General features: G+C 38.7%; 1 long non-coding RNA gene across 5 annotated transcripts in view; it reads right to left on the reverse strand.

Moving 5' to 3' along the window:
* Positions 1-19,007, reverse strand: part of LOC135315036 (uncharacterized) — a 142,592-nt gene that overhangs the window by 46,345 nt on the left and 77,240 nt on the right. For all 5 annotated transcript variants that reach the window (XR_010374480.1, XR_010374481.1, XR_010374478.1 and 2 more), the window contains exons 3-6: positions 9,001-9,283; positions 7,050-7,115; positions 5,411-5,586; positions 1,493-1,569 (exon numbers count right to left, since the gene is read on the reverse strand). This is a non-coding gene — a long non-coding RNA (uncharacterized LOC135315036). The remainder of the gene's footprint in view (positions 1-1,492; positions 1,570-5,410; positions 5,587-7,049; positions 7,116-9,000; positions 9,284-19,007) is intronic.

Consider the following 19,007-nt stretch of genomic DNA (forward strand, 5'->3'; position numbering starts at 1 on the left):
GGGCCAGAGGGAGGCATTTTCAGCCTTCAGAGGACCTTTATACTGTATTAAAAAGATGGTTTCTTTAATGTTTCCTTTTTCAAAAGTAGTAATATAAACTGAGTGTGCTCTTAGGAGAGCTTTTGGCAAGGGTATGGGACAATCCTGTGCCAAACCTCATCTTTGGCATGAAGAAATAAACAGACTGTGGTTCTGCATAAAGACAAAAGTTTTGGAAAGCCTTTAGAATATTTCTCATAATGAAACAGTGGGGGGGGGGGTGGGGGGGTGGTAGTTTTCTTGAAATTCAGAATACTCTCCAAAATACGAATCCAACCTTTAAACGTTTTGGTCTCTTCAATTATGAACTGAGTTCCTTCATTAAAAAAATAAAATTGAAACTATTAAATCATGAATGATAGATATGCTCTGATTTTGAACAATCCTCATTAAGGCTGTTTCCATACCATTTAATCTCCTATAGCAAATAAAAATACTGCCTCGGATAGGAATGAAATTATTCTCATCACCCTATATTAGAGAAAGGGAAACTGAGACTGAAAGATCATGTGCTTTGTCTGCCTAAGGCCACAAAGGATCCACTGCCCAGAATAGCAGTGCCAGATTAGTTTGCTCTAGATTCCAGCTGTTGAACCCTATGCTTCTTGATGATGTTCCCATTCGGGATATGTGAACAAGAATATTGTCAAAGATAGGGGAAAGAAATCCCCAGTTTTGGATTTTGTTTCTGGGTGCTCCCAGTAGTTTTCCGTAGTAAACTGAATGACAATGGAGATTATACAGAGGATTTAGAAGAAAAGCAATCACAATTTCTCAGAAATATTTCAGTAAAAGGGTGCTGACAATGAGATTTCCCATTAACAACACACTTCAGAGAAAAATGCAACCTGCCAACTAAAGCCAAGAAGCCCGACACCTTTATATCATTTTAGTTTATTACCTGAAACACAACTGCTCTGTCATAGAGTAGATCAACCTCCCATATTTAGCAAATGAGGTTTATCACACATAGATCTGAAACACACTTAGATGAAGATTAAGTATCCAAAAGGCTACTATGCTTTGCCAATACACACAGAATCATGTTGGACTGCCCAATGTATCATGAGTGTTATTAAAAGAAACTAAATATTTTAAGAACATTTTAATAGTGTTCCTTTTTTATTTTGGGTGGAAAGGGAGGTTTTTCTCTTCCTTTTCAGGATTATTTTTTCTAAGTACATTTCTAAACCTTACTTAATTTTGTTTAACTCCAGCCTTGTAAACCCTTTGTGTGTTTCTTTCTCTCTCAAACCCCTTTAAGCACCTTTATATCTCTCCTTCCAATAAGGATTTTGCTGTATTGTTCCTTTTTGTTCTCTCAGAAATCAAGTCTCTTTGCTCACAATTTGAAGAACTTCTCCCATACACACCCAAGACCACTTCTGCAGGCAGCACAAAGGTTTCAGAATTAATAACCTATGAAAAATGAATGAGGCAATTCCCAACTCACAAAGCTTTAAAGTTCTCTGCTTACTCCAGCAGATATCTCTGTAGTGGATTCATTCATGCCAAATCTTCAGCTTTTCTCTGCAATAAAGACAATAACAAAAAAATGTTTAAATACAATGCCAAAATTCTGATGTCACCATGGGACAGTTTCAGCTGAAGCCAGAACCCTGCCTCAGTCTAGACCCTGACACCAGTCTGTCACTTTGAGAAAAAGGACATACCTCAACTGCACAGCCCTCCAATACATCTACATAGCTGACATTTTTTCAAGCACATCACTGCAAGAAGCAGCGGTTAAGCCCAAAGCTTCAAGAATTTCACTAAAGAATGTACCAGTATCTGGTTATGTAAAGGCCTTTGGTTAAAAAATACATAACCTCCAAATACCACTGGGGCTTGTGGGTTGAATTTTTGGGGGTTTTGAGATTAGGAATTTAAGTCGCATCTTACTGTGAGAAAAGAGAAAGCAAAAACAACCGAGAAATGGTATTCGTCCACTAAAACTTCAGAGCCATATGCTGTCATGCCGCAATAATAAGTCACTTGTGTAGGACAGAAAGACAGTCTGTGACCTTCTTTCCACTAATTATCAAAAAGCTATTTTGCTGCATTTTTATAAATACTTTCATATTTTCACACTTAGTACACTTTTTCGAGGCGTAGGTCCCTCTCATTATCTAGGCCTCAGTTTGATAACTGGTCAGCCAAAGTTCTGATGTATGTTCAAGTGGTTCCCATCAGAGTTAAGTTCTTCATGTGCAAGAAGGCAAGAAGCTTTTCTTTAAAAAAATTCCTCCTAATTTTCATCATAATTCACTACAGTATCTATAGACTTGATGTTACCATAGAGAATAGGGCAAGCTAGGGTTCTTTAAGATGCATATGGCAACATTTTAGGCTGTAAGTGATTCAGAGGCATTACTGGAGAGTTATTTCCTGTAAGTAGCACTACAAAAAAGTGGTTATTTAAAAGGGATTAACAAAACAACAGAGTGGAAGCATCTGACCTACTGGGAGGTGTAACGTGGAGACAGCGTGAAGCCAAGAGTGCGAGACAGCTGCGTAACACATTAAGAAGCAGGATGCTGAGGATCAAGCTGGATTTATATGATAAAACCAGAGAAGAGGTTCAGTTGTGAAGAATTTTTCCTGCATTGGTGAGAAAGCTCAAGGCAATATTGTCAACTGAGTAAGTACTAGCTGATGGAGAGGAATTCCAAGGCCTGATCCAAGTTAATGAAGAGACTTGACTGACCAGGTTCCGTGATGGAGACCCCAAGCCCTACAGTGAATTCTGACCCCAGCAAAGTCAAGTAAACTCTACTCCTATCAACAGAACTGCTGCTGGTGTTCAACAGAAATGCAAATGTGACAGGCATGTTTCTTTTACAAATACTTGTTAGGGAAAGCTTCATGGCCTATCATGCACATGCACTGAAACACACAGGCAAATACAAACATCCACTGGGTAAACATCTTTAAGGTAATGTGCATGCACATTAGCTCTGAGAGGTACTGCTTACGTTCACTCCACTGACCTCATTCTCATCTATTTATGTTTAACATAGCCCACCACAGCAGCTGAGTTCTTTACTTGCTAAATACACAACATGGATAAATTTTGGCATTTTTTAAATTGCCGCAGAAGGTAAATTCACAATTTTTCAGGATGAAAAAAAGGTTTATTTTATGTAAACTTATTTTCTTAGCAGGCAATTGAAAACACATTTTAAATATCTTTGCCTTCTATTTAACAAAAAAAAAAAAAATCAACAGATGTTTTTTGGATGAGCTACATTGTTTATTATTTTCCTAAGATGTCCAAAACATGAAACTCATTTAACCCCTAAAGGAGTGACACAGAAATGACATGATGTGCATAATACCTCAAATAATGGTCACTCCTGCTGCTCTTTAGACATCTGGGGCTTAATTTGCAATTATTTGCATTTATAGAGCAAAGATATACAATAGAAATGGGAACACATCTCCTAAGTTGATGCAAAATTAATTTTAAAAGGGTGACATGCACCATAAATCCTATTGCGTGATTACTATAAACATGCAAACAAAAGAATGAGGAACAGTGTTGTCTGCTAATGGATGTTCAGTTATGAATTTCAATTGTTACAACATGTGATTAATTTACATGTTCAAATTAAGTCTCCATTTTGCATGTTTAATTATGAGGTATTTAAAAGCGTAGATGGGTGTGTTTGATCATAAGCAGCATCTAGGAAAAAGCTTGGCACTTGCAATTTTCTTGTCCTGGTTTAAAATGTTCTCATTACATCATGGAATGAAAAAGTTAGAAAAAGGAATGTCTCTGTTCCCAGCTAACAATGCACACAAGTCAAGAGCTCTCCTCTTTCTAATATTTTCCATCAGAATGTGCATCAGAGGTATCTTTTTGATAAGCAAATGATAGAGGGAGTCTGTGAAAACAACAATGTATCTTTATAGAGTCCAGTAGTACACATACTGTGGATGCCATAATGTAACCCCATTTTAGAGCTCCCCCTTTTCCAAAAACTTCAGACAACCCTAAATTTTAGTGGGATTTCCATTTAATGCCTCTGTGTCATGGATGAACAGCACCAGGGACTACACTACAATTTTCCTAGTAAAATGCAGGGGTCCAACTGCAAAGGAGGGCTTAGGGCTGTGCAAATAACTGGTTTTTCAGTTCAGCTGCCAAGCCAAACAGTTGAAAAAGAATGTTTGTTCAAACTGAACCGAATTCACAACTTTTCCAGGTTTCCACACCAAAACCACTACCATCCCCACCCAGGCCACTGTACTTCATTTAACATGTAAGGTTCCATACATCTCAAGAGGAAAAATTTTTGGAAAATGCAAACATAAAAGGCAAGGAAATGCAAGACAAGATTGACAAAAGTGCTGCAAAAGGACTGTTCTCTCTAACTTTTTACGTATAATTCACCCCTTTGCTATACTGAGGAAGTTTTTTTCCCCATTGTGTTGACTACAACAGGGTTTGCCCCAGCTTCCAGAGTGAGCACCTTTGCTCTCAGTCTGGAGAGTAATTCTTACTCTATTACTCATTTACTCTCAAGTATTATTGAAGAGATTTATATGAAGTGGCTTATTATACTGTTTCCATTTTGGAATGATCCGAAGAGTAATTGCTAGGATACTCATAATGAGAAGTTTGGGACCCAAATTCAAACTCCTATCTTGACCAGACAAAGCATGGGTTTGAACTCTGATCTGACTTTGCTTGTGTGACAAGGTACTGGAGGATTGTGAGGTAGGTTCTCACCCCTTGCACTGGAAGTGATTCACTTTGCATGCAGTGGTTAAGTGGCCACCATCAAGACTGAGAACAATTTTAAAGCCAGGTGATTAGCACTCCCGTAGCAGAGAGGGCATCAGCCCCACAGACTGCTCTTCTGAAGCAAAAAAGTGTAAAGAGGAACAAATGAGAACACATTGCGGTAGACCTCACTGCTGTTAATTGCTCATGTTCTGTCCTAAGAGACAGGACAGAAGGATCTAAATCTCCAGAGCAGAGGACAGAATTAAACTGCAGCATCCACCATTGCAGATGAAAAGCTTAACCGCCAAGAGAGGAGGTAGGAGAGAAACACACCCCTGGTGAGGTCTTCCTCCTTCCCATCACCACCAGTATTTTTCCCAGATGAAATTTTCTGGTAGATAAGGGTCAAATTGCCCCAGACGATTTGCTCGAAGCCAGACGTGACCTTTTTTCAATGCTACAATTTTTCTCTCATTGTCCTATGCACTAGAGCACGTACGCACCCCTTTGAGGCAGAAAAGTTCTACAAACAGGAATATCCTGCCATCTAGCAATGCAAAAAGTCTGGTAAACGTAATACCAAGCTCTCTAGATAAACATTATTAGATACTATGAATAGACTTTATCACACATACTCACGGTAGTATACATATTCAAAAATGCTTATATACTTGAAGCTTCAAGGCATCTCAGCTCAGAAGATTTACAGGAAAGTCCTGGATAAAATCCTGGCATACAGCAGCCTTCACGCCATTCCAACTCATTTCTACAATCTATGCCCCTTTCTGCATCTTGACACTATTTGCATAAGAGAGCTGCAAGACAAGCCAAAATGTAATTTCAAATTTCTGAATTCATAAAGGTTTGTGAAGGAACGGCCTTTCTGTTTGGCAGGCATTATACATCTATAGAGATCCATAATGACAGTGAGAGAAGTAGGAAAATATGTTGTAAAAATATTTATCAGAAGCAATGATTTCTAATGTGACATAGAAACACTGTTGAATATTGTCAAGTAATACTAGTCACCTGCACTTGCTGAATAAATGGATGAATCAAAGAAGCCCCTGCCCCAAAAGATATGGATTGTAACTTCGGAAGAAAAATGCACAATGTAGGTGTATACCTGAACTTGTTGGAATTTTAATTCCAAAGTATGGCTTATGTATTCTGAGTCTCAGAAGAGACAGAGGAAAACTGATCATGAGCAAAACACTTGAGTCTGCCTTTTCCTATCTTTCTTCTTCCTAACTGAGGAAAATAAAATTGAAAAATATTTGGTTGATTGAGATTCAGGTCGCAATTCTAAAATATTTGCAAATTTTAGCAAAAGAAGAATGAGGTTAAAGCCAGCTCTAACAGCCATATAGCTTGGCAACATTTTCTTTGAATGTAACAGATAACTAGGAGGGGACAGCTTACTTTCAGCATCACAGGTTAGAAGGACAAAAGATAGAAATTTTGCAAATTAGAAAAGTTTTCTTCACAAAATAACTTTTAAAAAATGGGGAACTGGATTAAACCAAGAGATTAGATTTTTACTCAAGTAGCAGAGATGAGAAAGAATCAGGTGAAAAAAAAAAAGAAGAAGTGAAAGTAGTGTTATTTTTCATTTGAAATTACTAATACTTGGAAACATTGCTTATCAAATTGCACAGAATTAAAGCTATTTTTTAAAGGTTACTGAAGACATTTTAATGTCCTTTGTTCTTTTTTTCATCCAGGCTTAACTGATAATCTCTTGCAGTTATCACTGTAGTTGAAGCTTGCATCATCTATTGCTCTGGGGCAAGTAGCTATTTGCAGAAGCTTCTTAGGTTTATTACTAAACAGTAACTAAATGAAAAAAACCTATGGCTTTGAAAGAAGGCCTGGCATGGAGATAACATTTATGACTGAGTAAATTCCACTATGTTTTTGTGACTTTTAATATGCTTTTCACTTCACTTTAAGCATTCGCGATTTACTGGTTATTTTCTTGGCTGAGGATGAATTTTAATTTCCAAACTGTGCACGTGCAGCTGGTATTGTCACCACTGCTTTACCCACTGCAGGAACGCAGCTGTGGCTGAGGACATAGTTTACAGCAGCCAATACAAGACCAGGAGGGGGCAGAACTTCAGCCATTGCCCAGGACTCACAAACAGCTTCACTCACCGAGCTACATTCAGAATATACTGGATGAAGACAGACAAGCTATTAGGGTAACCAGCAACAGCAATTACACTGATTACAATACCACACTGGCACAGCCATAATATTTCTTGTTCTGTTTTACCTTGTTCAGCGCCATCTGAAGACATTGCCTCTCACTGGACTGTGGCACACCGACCTCCCCAAAAACCTAAAAAGATCATGAGAATGCCTTAAAATGCAGCTGGATCACTCACAGGCAGAGTAATACATTCAGCAAGCACTGCAAGGGCTCTAGCTTGCACAGCGTTACTGTGTGAGGGCTTTAGTTGGAGCTTTTCAATATCAGCTAAAGAAAAGGGCTGTTTATACAATTTCAGCACAACTCTTCATTCATTCCATTTGGATTTTTAACAGTTGCATTTCTCTTGTTCAGTTAGGGGATCATCAGAAATTTGCAATATTCTGGACTTTTTCAAACATCTCACATATTTTTGTGTCAGAACTGTGGTGGGTCACATGACATGCAGCTGTGTTAACACATTTAGGGTTTGGATACTTATAAGCTCTTGCACTCTGGGGTATTATTTTTCTACTTGTTTACATTTGAGAATTACTGGATTTTATTGGGTTTTTTAACCACAAGGTTAGAATTTATGGGAAAAAATTAAGCAATAAATAGGTAAAGTGCCTTACTCTTGCCAGCAGAAGGATTAGAGAGATAAAGCTGGTTTTCTTCTGTGAAACAGCAACTAGTCCAGTCACTAGCTCACAAACACTTCTTTCCATGTTAGCTATACTTTGACCACACAAGTGTGGTTTACAGATTATGCGAGTTACAAAAACACATGGCAAAAACCTCTCTGCAGCCTCACTTATATATCAAGCATGAAGAGCTTCCAAGGGACCTCTCCATCCCTGCAGTGCTGAAAAACTTCCAGGGAAAATCCTCCTGGATACTGACGATCTTGTTTAACTCAGGGAAAACTGTTCTCTCATCCAGCTCTTTCATTATGGGAAAGTACCAGTTCACAGAAAAATTACTCATAAACACAAAGCTTTACCTTTGAAACACAGAGCTTTACCTGCATAAACAAAACACAAGTCTGTACCAGTAGATCACAGACACACTTCATCACTTAATCACATAGATTAATAGACCCCATAATTCTTTCTAAAGGTGCATGACAGCAACCATAAATAAATTAAATGTGCAGGATCTTATTGGAGACTATTTTGTTCTTTCTTAACTCTGCAGCTTTTTAAAAATGCCAACAGCCTCAGTGGTGGAATCCAAGACATGCCTGATACTGATACTAGATGCTGGTAACATTACTTTTTTTACAGATAAATTTGCAAATAGACATATAAAGAAGACAGCAATAACACTATCTCTGAGGTAAATAAATTGTATATGACAACACTTAAATGGAAACTTGACAGTGGAATTTGTTCATAAGGATTGTTGAAAGCAATCTAATAAAAACAACATGAGTCAGTTGGCTGCAGATAGTTTAATGGACAGTTCTTCAAAATCAGTGCTCTGGAATTTGGAGAAACAATGGCAAATTCTGTGGTTGAAGAGCTAGTGAGGGTAGGTATGTAACTTGCAGTCTCACAGCAAAAGTACTTCAGCACAGATTCATTAAAGGAAGGTATTCCACCTGTCCTTTGCTGCTGTACAGGAGTCTCATAGGTGTTAGCTTATACCTGCCAGTCCCAACCTCAGACACACTTCAGCATACCAAATATCACATTCAAATGCCATTCCTAATCCAATTTCAGAGAATAAAAAAATAAGATTTTGGAATGCCAAAACCATTCAGATCACTACCTCAAGCCTTCTCTGAGCTTAAGGGAAGTGACACAAGTCATTATTCTTAAGATAGTCTTAACTGACTATAAGAAGCACAATTCTATTATAGAATAAGTAACTCCCATTAGTTAATCTATTGCACTTATAAGTAAATTAGAGGAGGTCAACACAATATTACGGCTTAATTCTGACCTCAGCTAACTACCTGCAGATATTTCAGCCAGCTTGTTACCACTTGAGATACCACGACAAGGTAATTATTGTATGCTCATTAACCAGCCTTAGGAAAGGAAAACAAATCCAAAATTTAAAAAATACAATCGTGTCAAAGAAGACCAAGCCTGCAGAAGAAGCTGTGAGATGGTCTGCTTGAGTAACTTGACAATGTCTTTCTCTTGTCCTTGATGTATTGACTGGTGTAGAGTCTCCATTGACAGAGAGAACGACAGTTCTGCAAGCGCTGATAAAAACTCAGATGTTCTGTTCTCTGGGGAGGAAATTCCCACATTTCTAAACAAGTCTTCATTCTAAGCAGGTGTCAAAACATGGCATCTCAAAGTTTCCTGCAAGAAGGAAATTTCAACCCATTCAGTTTCAGAAAAGTAAGTTCATTTTGTTGTTTAGTTGGTGTTTTTTACCCTAAATGAAATTGGACAACAAGCTGCTTCAGGGGAATCCTGAGATTGCCCCAAGCATTAGAGGTGCTTGAGGAACACCCCTGGGAGTAGGCTGTACCCAGCCAGGGCAGATTTTTAACATCCTTAGAAGAAGAACTGCTTCTGCTACAAACGCATCTGGTTTCACACACAGACAGATTTTATGCACTACACATTCCCGTTATTGGTTGGGTTTTGCTCGTATATATTAAATAGAATCTGCATTTGGGTTTTATTTTTTCCCAAAGCCTTGCTTTCCCATCTCCTAGACAGCACTGTCTGCCTGCACAAAGAACTGGATGTTAAGCAGATATGATCAATAAAAATGTTTTTTTCTGAGCCAATGCAGAGGTCAGTCTATTCTTCCCTTCAGCCTCAGTGATAACTGATGACTTCACTGAAAAAACCCAGCCCTGTACATTCACATGAACCTAGACTGAACTGGTTCCCTGACAAATCTCCATCAGGATCAAAGCTTTGCCATCAGATACTGTCTTGGCACAGAAATGTGTTCATGACCTCCTGTACTTTTTTCTACCTTGTCTGTCTCCTTCTATTCTTGGTCAAACCTCTATTTAAATTAAAATGTGTAAAAAAATAAGAAGCCTATCCAATCTAAGCCATAATGCCTCAAGACCATCTAATAGTAACTTGTAGTGTTAAACACACTGCATTTCTCACCCCAATCCAAGAGGATGGCAAGCAAGACAACAACAACCAAAACCCCTTCAATGAATGTTTTCTGATCCTCTACCTAAAAGTATAGGATTCCTTACTATAACTACAACTACCACGCATTACACACTTAGCTATCCAGCTGCACTGACTTTGATTCTGCTTGGAAATTCTGCTTCATTGCCTGATAAAGGTCCAGATGCCTCTTCTGATTTTGGACAGACAAGAAAACAACACCTCCCCTTAATACCAGGACCATAATTAACAAGTGGAAAAGAGCCAGGAGCTGCCACAGGAGCTGGAGTCATCAGGAGGAGCAAGAAATCAAGACACAGAGGAAGCATGAGCAGGAAGAGCACAATGAACTTAGAAGGTGGCCAAACTAATTGTAGCATTATCCAGAATTACCAGCTTCTGTTCAGAAAGAACAAAACACTTGTCACAGTAAAGACTGATGGAAGACGCATTAAATATTTGCTTCCCTACTAGTCCTATCTTGCATTCACCATTGAACAGGTACAGGGAAACAATGTGACTACAAATGGACAATAGGACCACAGATGGGAAGCAATGATGGAAGCAGCTGCAAATAGAAGGGATGCATCCAAAAGGAAGCTTTTCTGTTCAGAAATGAGTCATTCTCAGAAAGTACTTGAAAACCTTGCAGCACACAGAAATTATTTAACCCATCACAGAAATGTATACTGGTCTGTACAAAACAATGGACTTCCTGGGGCTATAGCAGGTCACATATCAGTCCCATCCACTTTGAATGAGGCAAGTTACAGAAAAAGCCTGGATAATGCAAATGCCAGAAATATACCTTCTGGGTGCCAAGTGCCAAAACAAGTGACAGCGTGAATGTCCAACTTCATCCTTTTCTATCCTATGTTAAGCCTGTATTCAACATTCTTTTCTATACCACCCACTAGCCAACTGGAAGTCAATTCATTGTCAATATAGGTGAAAAGGTTTGGAACACCATCTATCTAGAGATTGTGAGAATATCCATGGCTTGTGTAGCTAGTGTACAATTTGCTTTGCTTTCAGGAACACAGCCTACTGGAATCAGCCTTCAGAAACAAATTAGCCTGGGTTTTGCAAGCCGTTATCTTGACAGAAGATTAAAAGTGTTTACAATGTAGTCAAGTCTGCCAGTCAGTATTCTCCTCTGTGATTCACCTTCACAGAATTGCATAATTCTCACCGAGATTCACCATCTCCTAGAAAGCAAGGATTCCTTTTTCACCTGGAAGGTGTAGCTATTAGTGTAGCATCTACAACGGGGGAAAAAAGACAAGCCAGAAACCGTAAAGCACTCTCTCATATTGACAGTCTACCCTAGTTCAGAGGCCAAGTACTGAGCATTTCCATTGCATTAAATTAATCAAATATTCACAACTCACAACAACTGCGGAGGAAATCATCCAACACACTGGTAAACACTCAATTGGCACTGCAAACCGCTTCAACTTATCAGCTATACTGCAGCTTCCTGCCTTCGCACCCATGGGCTGTGCCTCTAGGAGGCACTATCGAACTACAGTCCAGGGCACCTACGGCATTTAGAAAAGCAGCCACAACCATAAATCCTCTTTTCACATGTTGTTGTTCATCTGCTCTCTATGAGGAGATGATTTATTTCTGTGGTAGGGAGCTACTCAAAGGAAAGCCTCAAAACATCCTAACAAGGATAAGCGTGACATATGTGTTATGTCAGCCACTACCCATTAGAAGGCCCATTTCCTAGAACTGACATAGATGCTAGTATTTTCTGTAAAACAAAGTGCTGACACCTTCTCTGATATTATGAAGGTCATTGTGAACTAGGAAATGCAACTTCCACAGATCTTTTTGCTTAGTCTAATTTTTCAGAACATTCTTCTTGAAACATATCCTGTCAAGTCAGGACACATCATGTTGTGTACATGACACACATATCATGGGGTATACATCCTCCACCTCAGTACTCTGGGCCAAGCTTTTTTCATACTCTTGTTTCTTCATGACTTTCAGCCATAAAAAGGATTCCCATGGACTCTTCACAGTGAATCAGCAGGGCTTATTCTCTGCAAACCGGAATTCTAGTAAGGGGCAGCATAAGACTTCTTCCCCTCAAATGCTACGGGTGGTAAAGCTCCATCTTTGTTTAGTTGAACCAATCTGGTGCAGAACTGCAGTAACGTAGTGGTGAGTCAAGCTCACTATGCTTGCCCATGGAGGATTTAATTGTATTCTTTTTGTTTGTGGTTCATGCACATAATCTAAAAGGTCATTCTACACTGAAAGCGGTTGTTTTGCTTTTTTAATGGAAAAACAATTCCCCTTCACACAATCCATAACAATAAAAATAAGAACAACAAAACCCCACCCACATGAAAGAACCAGCCAGCAAGAACATCCCATTGCACAACATCTCCCCATCTCATAGAGGCCAACACTTCCCAATTCTCCCTAGGTATCTGTTCAAGAAGCTGGGCTATAAAGCATACCCTGAAGGTGAACAGTTCAAAGAGTTCTTGGTCCTTTGCTTGATGCAAGCAATTACTGTGACTCATTGCTCTTATTTCATGAGTGACTTTAGCTTAAGGTCAATATGACAATGAGATTGGCATGCTTGGAGAGTAAATGATAAATGGAAAACAGATGCTAACAGGTGTCCACGTATTACTCCCAGTTGCTACTGGACTTTTTAATGTGTTTACTGCACGTTATCGTGCAGACAAAATTGGACTCTGAGCTAATTAATTTGTCTTTAAAAGTGCTTCTTCATAATTGTTGTGTTGGAACTTTACTTTTATTGCAACTGGTGGGAGTCAATAAAACTTCATGGCTTTTTTGTAAAAAGGTCAAATATGCATAAAACATATACTTTAATTGAAAAATAGGAATCTCTCAACTGAAAAATCCCCAATGTTTCTCAGTAGCTTTCAACAGAAAATTGTTTTTGACAGTTGTCTTATGATTTTTCTTCTGTTTTGCTTTGGTTTTTAATCAGAAGTTAGTCCACAGTCTTTCAAAAGGGAGAAGACATTATCTGGAGATGTGATGGGAAGTAGATGAGATGGGAAGTAAAGAGAAAGTCTGATTTTTTATCAGCTTGGAAGCAAAGTTTCAATATGTTTTCACTTCTTCCCTCCAAACCTTCTATTTATGACACTAACAGAGCTGACATATAGCACTAACAGTAAAGCTTAAATCTCTTTGGTGAAACTTTGGGTCTTTATCAAAACAGTCAAAGGCAGCACTACCTCCTGTGAGGCATCTCACAGGAGAGAGAGGCCTCGGTGAAGTCCAAGCAGGGAGATTACTCTGTACCAGAGGTCTGAATTACTGCTTGTTCACACAGAATTCTTCAGCCCCTTCATGGCATGTCTCGCTCCCTTTCCTCCATTGGGGAATGCTTTGCCATGGCACAAATCAAGCTCCTGAACTCTTCATTGCAAATCAAAAATTAAGACAGCTTAAGGCATATAATTTGGGTTATGATTTGCAATATTCATTAAGAGAACAGCCAATTCTGGCAAAGAAAAAAATGCCCTGAGCTGCAATAATGAATGCAGGGTTTGTTACAGCAACAAGTCTGATGGTCTCATCCATAATGACCTGACAGTGGCTGCCTTTATATGGTACCTTGTTTTGATTTTCATATCAATAATTATATTATGTGCCTCAAAACACCTGGCTGGCAGCTGACTTGGTGCATGTTAAAACCATCCTGTCTGTGGATATGCATTGGAATAGGAGCTATTACAGGATCACATTACAGATGTGGGGAGCAGTTATGATTCTTCAAAATTTTGTGCTACCCCAGGGCCAGAAAGCCCTCACTGTGGTCTCTTCTGCCCTTAGAATTTATTCATTCATTACGGGAACTGAGCCTCCCAACACCAAACAAATGCACCAGTGCAAAAGCTTCTCTTTGTGGTTTTCTCTAACAGCTTCTCCATGGCAAAGAGTCAAGGCACCTGAGCTGGCACTCACAGCATGGTGTCACCTTGTCACCTAATACAAAGCAGAGAAAGAATTTCTGCTGCACATTATCCTCGCAGTTCCTGGCTAGCACAGCCACGCTGGGTTTTAACTTTCGAATAAATTGCACTTGTTGTTTGGCTGTAAGGGTGCGCATAGCTGCCCATTCACAGGGGTGTTGCATCTAGTACTTCACGTGGGGCCTCAGGCACATATCAGCCAGCCTTTAATTAGGTCAGCCAGTCTAAAACACTATCATGGATTTGGTTGGCTTTTTCACCTCTTGGTGAAATGGATTCAAAAAGCTTGGGGGACTAATGGATATTTCTCTAATTTGATTTCAAATTATGATAAACTGTTTCTTCATATGGAGAGCTACAGAACCTCACTGTGAGTTAATATGCAAGGTAACATTAAAGCAAGCATTTTAAAGAAACTCTCTCCTTCCTTCTCCCCTTTCCTTACTTCCTAGACTCCAACCTATACCCTCAGAACAATTTATTTTGTTTGGTGTTTCACTATTTACTATGTGTTTTATTTGCTAGCTCTAAAACCAAAGCACAAGTTTGTGTAGCACCAGCTTTAAGTGTTTCCTGACCTAAAGGCAAAAATGTAAATCTGCAAAACAGGGGCCACAAGTAAATCATTATGTTATTTGTTCTTCTTTTGCAAGAACTGCTTCCTAAAATTGTCAAATTTGCAAGACCAACAATTCTAAGTCTCTTCACATTTCATAAGGGAACTATGAAGTGAATGAGGAAGAATGAGAATTATCTCTACCTACTTTACAAGATGCCTTTTAAGATATTTTCAAAAATGTCTTTACATTCACAGCAGAAGTATTCTGAATATTCAGCAACATGCTGCATATTCTGGCATCTCCATTAAAGCAAACAGAAGCAATTACAGAGCTCAGTATAGTGTATAAGGTCATTTGTGTTTGCCCAAGATTGTTACCAAGAAGATGTGTTGGTGTTTGCCATTCTGTAACATCTGAGATACTTTGTACAAGATGCTACCACAGAGCAGGTAACAGCTGGCATGCTTCCAACAGCCTCTCTCCATGCATGGACTACTTGACAGGACATGGGCGGGGGGGGACACACTTCAGGCTCACAGAGGTAGCTTAGAGTGGGTTGTGCAAAGGCTGAGTTTATATTGGAACCATGAAGACCTGCAGCACTGAGCTGATATACCGGAAGAAGAGATAATTTGACTGGAATTTACCTCATTCCCCTCTACAGCAAGCGCAGAAGCCAGAGAGGAAAGTACAGCTCTCAGGATCACAACTAAATCCCTATTCTGGCACCAATGGCACCAAGTACTTGGGGCACAATGCAGACACACACATTAGCTCTAAAGGGAAGCATTTTATTTTTTGCAGGACTTCTCTGGATACATCATTCAGACGGCGGACCATCAGGTCTCTTTTAATACAAATTCATTATTAGTTCCAATGTTAACTCTTAGTCTGAGTTCTGATTTCCAGAGTAATTTTACAAGACGAGGCTTGAAGAGTTGGTATTTTCTTAAAGGACAGTTTGTAGGCCACAGATTAAGAAAATGGCTTATAGCCATCCGAGTCAAGATTCTTTCCACTTTTTTTAAAAAAGACACACAGCTTTTTGCAAATTCACAAGCTTCTGCCATAGTCTCTCTGATCCAAATCTCTACTACTCCTCCAGTGTATTTTCCACTGCCTATCCCCCAGTTCTCCCTGTGCCCTCAGGCCAAATTATACAAATGAATGCCTTGTTTTTTATGACATGGACACTGTTGAGAAACATTAACTCAAAGTCACATTAAGTTGTTTTTGCTTCAAGTTCCCTTACAAACTTGAAACACAGACTAAGTTTTTCAAAAGCTTCACTGAGATACAAGGGTCTTCCAAATAAATTCTAATGCCTAATAAGGCAAAGCCAAAACAATATATGATTTTGTACAGAGAATTGTGGAACTCCTGATTTTACAATGATAATTTAATTTTTTTTTCATTATCTTTAATTCTGGAAAGGTCTGGTTGAGCATGTAGAGGTAATAAAACTTTTAATTTAAACTCCTTAACATAGGAAAATTGTGAATTGTCATGGATGAAGTCCTGGGAGCCTGATTCACTGGACCTTAATGTTCAAAGGAAAAGAAAGGTTCTGAGTCCAGAAAGATTAAAAGCAAAGAAAACCTTAAGCCAGCACCCTCCTGTGAATCTACAGAAGACCAAAGGACATATCACCTTGTCAATATTTGCAGGGCTATCTGTACCCACCTGACTTTGTTGTGCAAATCACTGATATAAATTCACAGTCCCTAGCAGACACCTGCATGTAAACAAGTGTTGTTATTCTCACAATCTTTATTACCAATAGGAAATACATTTTAGGTTACCTCTATTTCTCTTGAGCAGTTTGTGTCGATTCCTACCTGTCTACCTCATCAAAACTACTTCCTGCTTCCACTCTTCAGACTACACAAGTAAATAGCTTAACTGGCAGCTGGCCACAGGCAAGATATCTTCCAGGATGCAGAAGGACTGCCACAGGACTGTGGTGACAGACTTTCTATTGAAGTAAATTTTAACATTTATGTTGCACGTATCATTCTTTATGATCATTAGCACTTTAATATCACATTCTGGAGTTAATTAATATTCTGTCTGCTCAGGGATCCTTGATTAACAGCACTGCTGTTATGAAAAAGAGAAAAGATTTATCATTGTTACAGGATGACGGTCATGGGGGTTTTGGGTTTGATTTTTTTTTATTTTTTGAGGCAAACAAATTTGACCCATCATATAAGCACAATGTCAATAATAAGCAATAACAATTATTTTCCTCATTAGATCTTCACCGTGATGTTTTCCGGTATACTCCACTTCACTGCATTAGGGCAGTTTGTTGTTTTAACAGTTCCAAAGCAGAACAATAATGACAGTAGCATCCAAAAAAGTTTCTTATAATTGCCTGAATTGTATAACACCTTACCAGGATGTCAGGAAAACAGCCAAAGAATTTCACATTATAAAACTGGGCATATCATCTGATACAGCAATTTTGAGCACATTTTCAGACTAGCCAGAGTTTACATGCTTTCCCAACTCTAGTTTAGCCAAAAGTCTTTCATGGACCATCTGGTTCTAATGATACAAAACTAGAATATTTGGTGTCCTTTTCACTATGCTACATTAAATTAAAGCTTAAAACATCAGTAAAACAAAATCCATTCTTTTTATATTATGTCTTTTAAATTAAATGTTAAGTATTTTGGCTAAACAAACGTGTTTATTTTTGTAAAACTGTACAACATATACTATATGATACAGTCAGCAGAATCCTGAGTTCAGTTACTCTTGCATGCTCCTCCTGGTCCACAGCCCACTGAGGCAAAGGGAAGCGTTTCCATTGACATCAATGGGCTCTAAATGAGGCTTCTACTGTGAGTGACACCAGATCCTTACTCATCCTAGAACATGTATGAGGTTTCAATACTCCTCCCAAGAGAAAAGGTTGAAATTATGCTTACAGTAGCTCTTCTTAAATTAGGTAACAAAAGGGCCCAAATGTGCATTCCATGCACACTTGATAACCCAACAGAAATTCAGTGAAATCAAAATATTAAGGATGTGATAAGAGGTTATATGGTGGAAAGGCATTGTGAACTAGATAGTCTTTGTATGCACCGCAGCTGTCTATGAATAGGCTCTCTGGGTGTGACTTTCACAAGCACCTGCAAAACTTCATCTTCCTGCAGCTGTTGAAAAGAAATGGAGTTTTGAAAATCCCACCCTAAATGTAGCTCATCACTTCTGAACTCAGCCACAACAATTTACAATTCCCTACATTTCACCATCAGTCTTAGAAGCTTGTTCTGCAGGTAGAAACACAGACCAAGATTTCAGAAGATGTGTAGGAGAAAAGTCCATTTTTAACAACATAAGTGCCAGGCTTCTGTAGGTCCAAGGAAGTCAAACCAATCTGGAGGTCTGAGCAACCATGAAGGTCAACCAGCCACTGCCTCAAGGAGCTGACACGCTCCATACATGAGCTAAGGTCAACCAACACCAAATACGATTTCTTACTTATGAAACCACTTTATGTTTTAATGTAGCAAGTGGCCACCATCTTCTTCTGTACATTTTGATTCTCTTTGTAATTCTTATCACTATAACCCTCACTGCAATGTTTCATCCCTCTCATAGCAAACCAAATAGCAAATATCCCACCTATTTCACTGAGGTTAACTGAGATACAGGTATTACCCAAAGTGGACATCACAGCCTGTTCTATACACTTCCCCAAATCCGAATATGCTAGTAGGGCAGACTTCATTTTATTTCTCCTTTCCTTCTGCTTTTTCTTCTCTCTCCATTGTAGCTTCCATGTTAGTATTACAAAATAGTTAGAACATATAGTTCCAACCCTGAATTCCTTACAAAGCCCTCTAAACAGGAGTTTTTCTGGAGTAAGAAAGGACTGAGAGAGGACTGCGTGAATTGGCCCATACGGAGTTACATGCTAACTGTTGTTATTGTTCTCAGAGAGTGCATTTAAGGTTTTGGGAACAAACAATAAAACGAACAGCTGAACAATTTTAATCATGGCCCAGTTCCTAGTTACAATTATTTTTAAGCTGTCTCACCATTAGCTAGACTCTGAATTTTTTTCCCCCAATGAAAAAATATATTATGTAAAATTTAAAGGAATACTGTTTTTAAATGACAGTAAAAGTAAAAAAAAGAAACAGATTCTCAAATGTAACATGCTATGACTTCTGTTCTTAGCCCAGCATTTGCGTATGAGTTACACATAATTTTTTAAATGTTCCATTCTCAATATACTTCATGTACAAGCCAATTCTCTAGGAAAATATGCTTTCCTAGATAAGTTAAAAGAGTGACCTCTGAACTCTATGACTAGACAGAGAATATCAGATTTTGACCACAGACATGTCTGAGCAGAACTAGAATGCATGTTCACATGAAAGGCATATT

Source organism: Phalacrocorax carbo, chromosome 9 (assembly GCF_963921805.1).
Source record: "Phalacrocorax carbo chromosome 9, bPhaCar2.1, whole genome shotgun sequence".
Lineage (NCBI taxonomy): Eukaryota > Metazoa > Chordata > Aves > Suliformes > Phalacrocoracidae > Phalacrocorax > Phalacrocorax carbo.